Source organism: Sceloporus undulatus, chromosome 2 (genome assembly GCF_019175285.1).
Source record: "Sceloporus undulatus isolate JIND9_A2432 ecotype Alabama chromosome 2, SceUnd_v1.1, whole genome shotgun sequence".
In the NCBI taxonomy this organism is placed as follows: domain Eukaryota; kingdom Metazoa; phylum Chordata; class Lepidosauria; order Squamata; family Phrynosomatidae; genus Sceloporus; species Sceloporus undulatus.
The window spans coordinates 256,185-261,916 of record NC_056523.1 but is presented as its reverse complement, the minus strand read 5'-3'; the positions used below and the strand labels follow the sequence as shown (position 1 = coordinate 261,916).

Sequence of the window (5,732 nt, the reverse complement as noted above, 5' to 3'; positions counted from 1 at the left end):
CAAGTTCTTTTGCCTCCAACTGTTGGGTCCTTGCACTGTTTGCCTTGTTCCCTCTCTGTCAGTTTGATTATCTTCTCCAGCCTTTTTGCCTTCCAGAATACTGTCTCCCTCCCCCACATATCTCAGTTTAAAGCCCTCCTGATCAAATTCTTGAGACTGTTATTCTGTCATAACAGATCTGACTAAATCTACTTGCTAGAGTTACTAATAATCAAAATTGCAGACTATTCCATCATTAATTCCCTTATTGCTCAAGAAATAAATAAAATGTTTCCAGTTTCCCAAAAATCCTCCTTTGGTTTATTCTTTATAGGCTTCCTCAGTTTTAGGGGCAAACTCTGTAAACCTGGCTGATCGATTCTTCCCTTGTTGGCCCTTCGGTTCATTCCCATTTTGGGCAAATATTGTTCTTATGGTTCATATTTGCTTTCCAATTCCAGATCCATAATACGCAACAGAAACATTTCTGGTGACATTTACAAACACAACCTTTGAAATTGTGTGAATTGAACCAATCCCACACATTGATTTGCACATGATGGCCCCTATTTTGTGGCCCACCTCATCATGCTTTCTTTTACCAGTTTATCTCCATCTTCAGCTCTGAGCAAAACTCATTTTCTCCACCCTCATGACGCAATCCTTAAATCTCTCCATGCGTTGTGTCAGAAACAGGCCTAACCAAAGTCTTCATCAACAAAGTCACATTTCAGAACAGACGTCTAAACTAAAAACTTTATTGAAAGAAAGAGATTGTACAAAAGGCACAGACAGCGCATGGTGTTATGGTCAGATCTAACTTACAGTAACAATTAGACCATTTTACGCCCCAGTTAACATCCCAACCCACAACAACACCCCCCCATTCGTTATTATATTCCCGCTAAAAACATAATTGGCAACTTAATTACCTCCTCATCCAAAATCTCCCCCCACAGAAGATGTTTTGAGAACCACTCCATGGACAGCAAGTTCCCACCAAACTTCCCCACAACAGTGAGATCATTCCTCCCTCTTCCCACCAATTCATAACCTTGAATTAGACTAAATGCTTATGAACCCAATCAAACCATCACACCAAGTCACATCTAGAGGAAAATTAATTTTAACCCACACTTTTACTTTCTCAACTATCCATCCCATCAGGAAAGTCCAGGCTGCGTGGGATCAAGGGAGCCACAGCTCCTCCAAGGCTGCGCACCGCCAAACTTGAGCCGTTACTATGTTCACCATTCCTTTCCCCTCAAAGGAGTAACCCTTCCACCACCCAACTCTACAGGCTTAGTCATCCCCTTCTCTAAAGTGGCCATCTGTCGATGGGATGCTTTGATTTGGATTTCCTGCATGGCAGAATGGGGTTGGACTGGATCAGGGCCCTTCTTGGGGTCTCTGCCAACTCTATGATTCTAGGATTCTAGGATATTTCTCCACTACCATATTCTCTAATTTATATAATTACATTCAAACCAGACTTCCATATTTCTCCAACAACAAATTATGGAAGAACCCAAAGTTTACATTCTGGTACAAGTTGTAAGGAACAAAACAATCAAAGTCTATACTCTCCTCAAGAAGTTACTAGACTTAAGCTGCTGACTCTCTTGATTCAGGTACGAAAGAGCCTTATGCTCCACTGAGGGCCAAAACCACAGGACCTCAAGTCCTCTGGTATTAAATAGGGCCACACAAAAGGGCAGCCATAGAATCTAATGGGGTTTGTCATCCGCAGACGCTTGAATCTGCACATTTTGTACAGGTTTTCCCTGTACCTTTTGCCAATTTATTTTGTCCAATTAATTCTATATTCTTGAACCTGCTCTTCTTCACTGTCAAATATAAGTAGCGATTTGTACATTTTACCTATCAAATGACTACAAACTGTGCATAAAACTTGTGCTATCCCCTCCTTCATGCTGCCAGCCCTTCATATTCTCTCTTTCCCTTAACTGATAATATGGCAACCATTGTAGTTTGAACTCTCCACTTTCCAATTTTTCATCCTTTTCCAGAACAGCTTTCTGCATTTCATACATTGAGCTGGTTTTCCCCATGTGAGTCTTTGATGCGAATGTAGATTATTACTCTGGCTGAAGCTCTTCCTGCATTCCACGCATTAATATAGTTTCTCCTCCATGTGGGATCTTTGGTGCAAACACAGGTTTCCACTTCGACTGAAGGTCTTCCCACATTCAATGCATTTATATGGTTTCTCCCCCGTGTGGGATCTTTGATGTGAACGTAGATTTCCACTCTGACTGAAGGTCTTCCCACATTCTATGCATTGATATGGCCTTTCTCCGGTGTGGGTTCTTTGATGTAAACATAGTTGTCCACTCTGACTGAAGCTCTTTCCACATTCCATGCATTGATATGGCCTTTCTCCTGTGTGGGTCCTTTGATGTGAAAGTAGACTATCATTCCGATTGAAGCTCTTTCCACATTCCATGCATTTATATGCTTTTTTCTCCTGTGTGGGTTCTTTGATGTAATCGTAGACTTCCACTATGACTGAAGCTCTTCCAGCATTTCATGCATTTATATGGTTTCTCCCCTGTATGGGTCCTTTGATGTGAAAGTAGACTATCACTCCAATTGAAGCGCTTTCCGCATTCCATGCATTTATATGCTTTCTCTCCTCTGTGGATTCTTCGATGGGAACTGAGATTTCCACTCTGACTGAAGCTCTTCCCACACTCCATGCATTTATATGGTTTCTCCCCTGTGTGGGTTCTTTGATGTGAAAGTAGACCATCACTCCGACTGAAACTCAGTCCACATTCCATGCATTTATATGGTCTCTGCCCCATGTGGGATCTTTGATGTAAACGTAGACTTCCACTCCAACTGAAGGTCTTTCCACATTCCAGGCATTTATATGGTCTTTCTCCTGTGTGGGTCCTTTGATGTGAAAGTAGACTATCATTCCGATTGAAGCTCTTTCCACATTCCATGCATTTAAATGCTTTTTCTCCTGTGTGGGTTCTTTGATGTGAATGTAGGGTTCCGCTATGACTGAAGCTCAGTCCACATTCCATGCATTTACATGGTCTTTCTCCTGTGTGGGTTTTTTGATGTAAATGCAGAGTTCCACTCTGACTGAAGCTTTTCCCACATTCCATGCATTTATAGGGTTTCTCCCCTGTGTGGGTTCTTTGGTGTCTGCTGCATGAGCTACTGTCTCTGAAGTTCTTCCCACATTCCATGCATTGATATGGTTTCTCTCCTGTGTGGGTTCTTTGATGTAAACATAGATGTCCACTCTGAATGAAGCTCTTTCCACATTCCATGCATTTATATGGTCTTTCTCCTGTGTGAGTTCTTTGATGTACATGTAGACTATCACTCCGACTGAAGCTAAGTCCACATTCTATGCATTTATACGGTCTCTGCCCCGTGGGAACATTGAGATGTGTGTTTAATTGTGATTTACATTTGCATATTCTCCCACAGACAGGACACTTTCCTTGATCAGAGCCTGAAGTCAGATGTTCAGAAAGTTCGGCATCCTGGGAAGCAGAGGAGTTGTTCTCCCCATTTTTCCTTTCGTTTCCCCTTTTTCTTTTCAGTTCCTTTTCATTTCCAAACTCCTCTTCTTCCATAAAAGGCTCCACAATTTCCATTGACGTCGCAGGTGGCTCCTCATAGTTCTTACTCTGCAGCTCATGACCTGCTTGAAGAAAAAGGAGAACCAATTAGGAGCCAAGCACAGAATCAATCTGAATTACTTTCTTTATCTTGTAATCTCCCCGTTCCTTTTAAGGTGATTTACTTCTGTTTAGAATATGAGACTCGCTCAGCCAAGAAATAATCAATTCCATCCTGGCCAATTTCCCTCTTATCTCCAATAGACACAGAGGTCTGTCTCTCTTTCCTCTTCAACAGGTGTAGCTAGACCAGAGGAAGAAGACTCCCTGAAAGGGGAAAACGAACTTCCTACTGCCAGTCTTTTCTATCTGTCCCAAGTCAAAGGAAGCCCCTGGTCAGACAGAAAAGGGAAGGTGGACCAAGGCCAGGACTAGAGTCTTTATCCTGCTGAGGGCAGTTAGACAAATACGGAATGGGAGCGGGGCCATCTTGGCAGTCAGGGCAATGGCTGGGGCTGGCTGTGTGCAACATGTGTGTGTGAATTCATGGAGGAGAGCAGATGGAAAGATCGGGCAGAAGGAATCTCAGAGCCATTGGCAATAATCTTTGAGGACTCTTGGAGAACAGGAGACATCCCAGAAGATTAGAGGAGAGTAAATATTGTCCCCATCTTCAAGAAGTGGAACAAAAGAGGACCCAAACTATTACCTCCTGGTCAGCCTGACATTAACAGCAGGGACTATTCATCAGAGAGTCTTCCTGATGAAGGGTCTGGAAACCATGAAGCCCTATGAGGAGAGGCTGAGGAAATGGCTGGGGATGTTTAGCCTGGAGAAGAGGTGGTTAAGATGTAATATACTATAGCCCTACATGAAAAAAGCATATGATTTATCAGGATTGAAGAAGAAATGGTAATAGTAGGATATGTTTATTGCATACTAATTGTTTTTCTATTTATTTATTTATTGGGGGCACAGTTATGCAGTGGTTCCAGTCTTCCTTGGAGGGACGGACTCAGAAGGTGGTCTTGGGGGGCTCCTGTTTGACCCCTGACAGTTGGCCTGTGGGGTCTGTCAGGGTTCTGTGTTGTCTGCAGTTATCCAACGTCTCCATGAAACCACTGGGAGAGGTCATCCAGGGTTTTGGGGTGCAGTGTCACCAGTATGCAGATGACACCCAGCTCCATCTCTCCTTCCCACTTGACTCCAAGGAAGCTATATCTGGGCTGAACCCGGCCACAGCTGGAATAAAACTGTGTCCAGTCCTGGGAACCACAATTCGGAAAGGATGTGGGCAAATTGGAGCGTATGCAGAGGAAGGTGACCAGAAATAGTGGAAGGTCTGGAAACCATAAAGCCCTATGAGGAGAGACTTAGGGAGCTATGTTTAGCCTGGAGAAGAGAAGCTTAAGAGGTGATATGATAGAGCCCTGTTTAAATATTTGAAGGGATGTCATATTGAGGAGGGAGCAAGTTTATTTCTTACAGGACCTATTATTATTATACAGGTATATCATCTCCATGATATGAGTCCCATACCTGCCCTCATAACATCATCTGCCAGCAGTGGAGGAGACTAGGCCTGACGCATGTTCCTCCCTCTGTCATATATAGTGTGCCCAACTATATTGGCATATTAGAAAGAGGACTAATTGAGGAGTAGTATCTTGGCTACCTGCTCAGGCTGTTCTTGGTAAATTAATGAGATTAATGGAAGAGGATGGGAGCAGATGGGGAAAAAACACTGACGACAGCAAACACCGGGAGGCAGTCAAGGTTAACTATGGAGTGGCAGTCAGAGTAGTGCGGAGCAATGGGAGACGCAGTGTTAACAAGATGAAACATAAATACAAGGGAAGGCGAGATCAGTGCTTGAAACCTATCTTACTTTCTATTCACCTTGTTACCCCAAAAGAACTGGGGAGCGTGCCAACCATACCACAGAACCTTTCCTTGCTCCTGTGTAATGCCAGGTTGATCAAAAACAAAACTCATATAATATACAATCTGTTATTGGAGGAAAAAGCCGACTGGGCATGTTTTACGGAAACCTGGCTGGGGACGATAGCAGCGTAACCTGGGCTTAGGCCCTCCCAGCCAGGTTTGCCATCAAGGAGCAGGTTAAGAGAAGTGGGCAAGGGGGGGGGG

General features: G+C 43.5%; 1 pseudogene; it reads right to left on the bottom strand.

The window, feature by feature from the left end:
* Positions 1–785: 785 nt before the first annotated feature.
* The window catches only part of LOC121922573, an 18,241-nt pseudogene continuing 13,294 nt past the window's right edge, over positions 786–5,732 (bottom strand).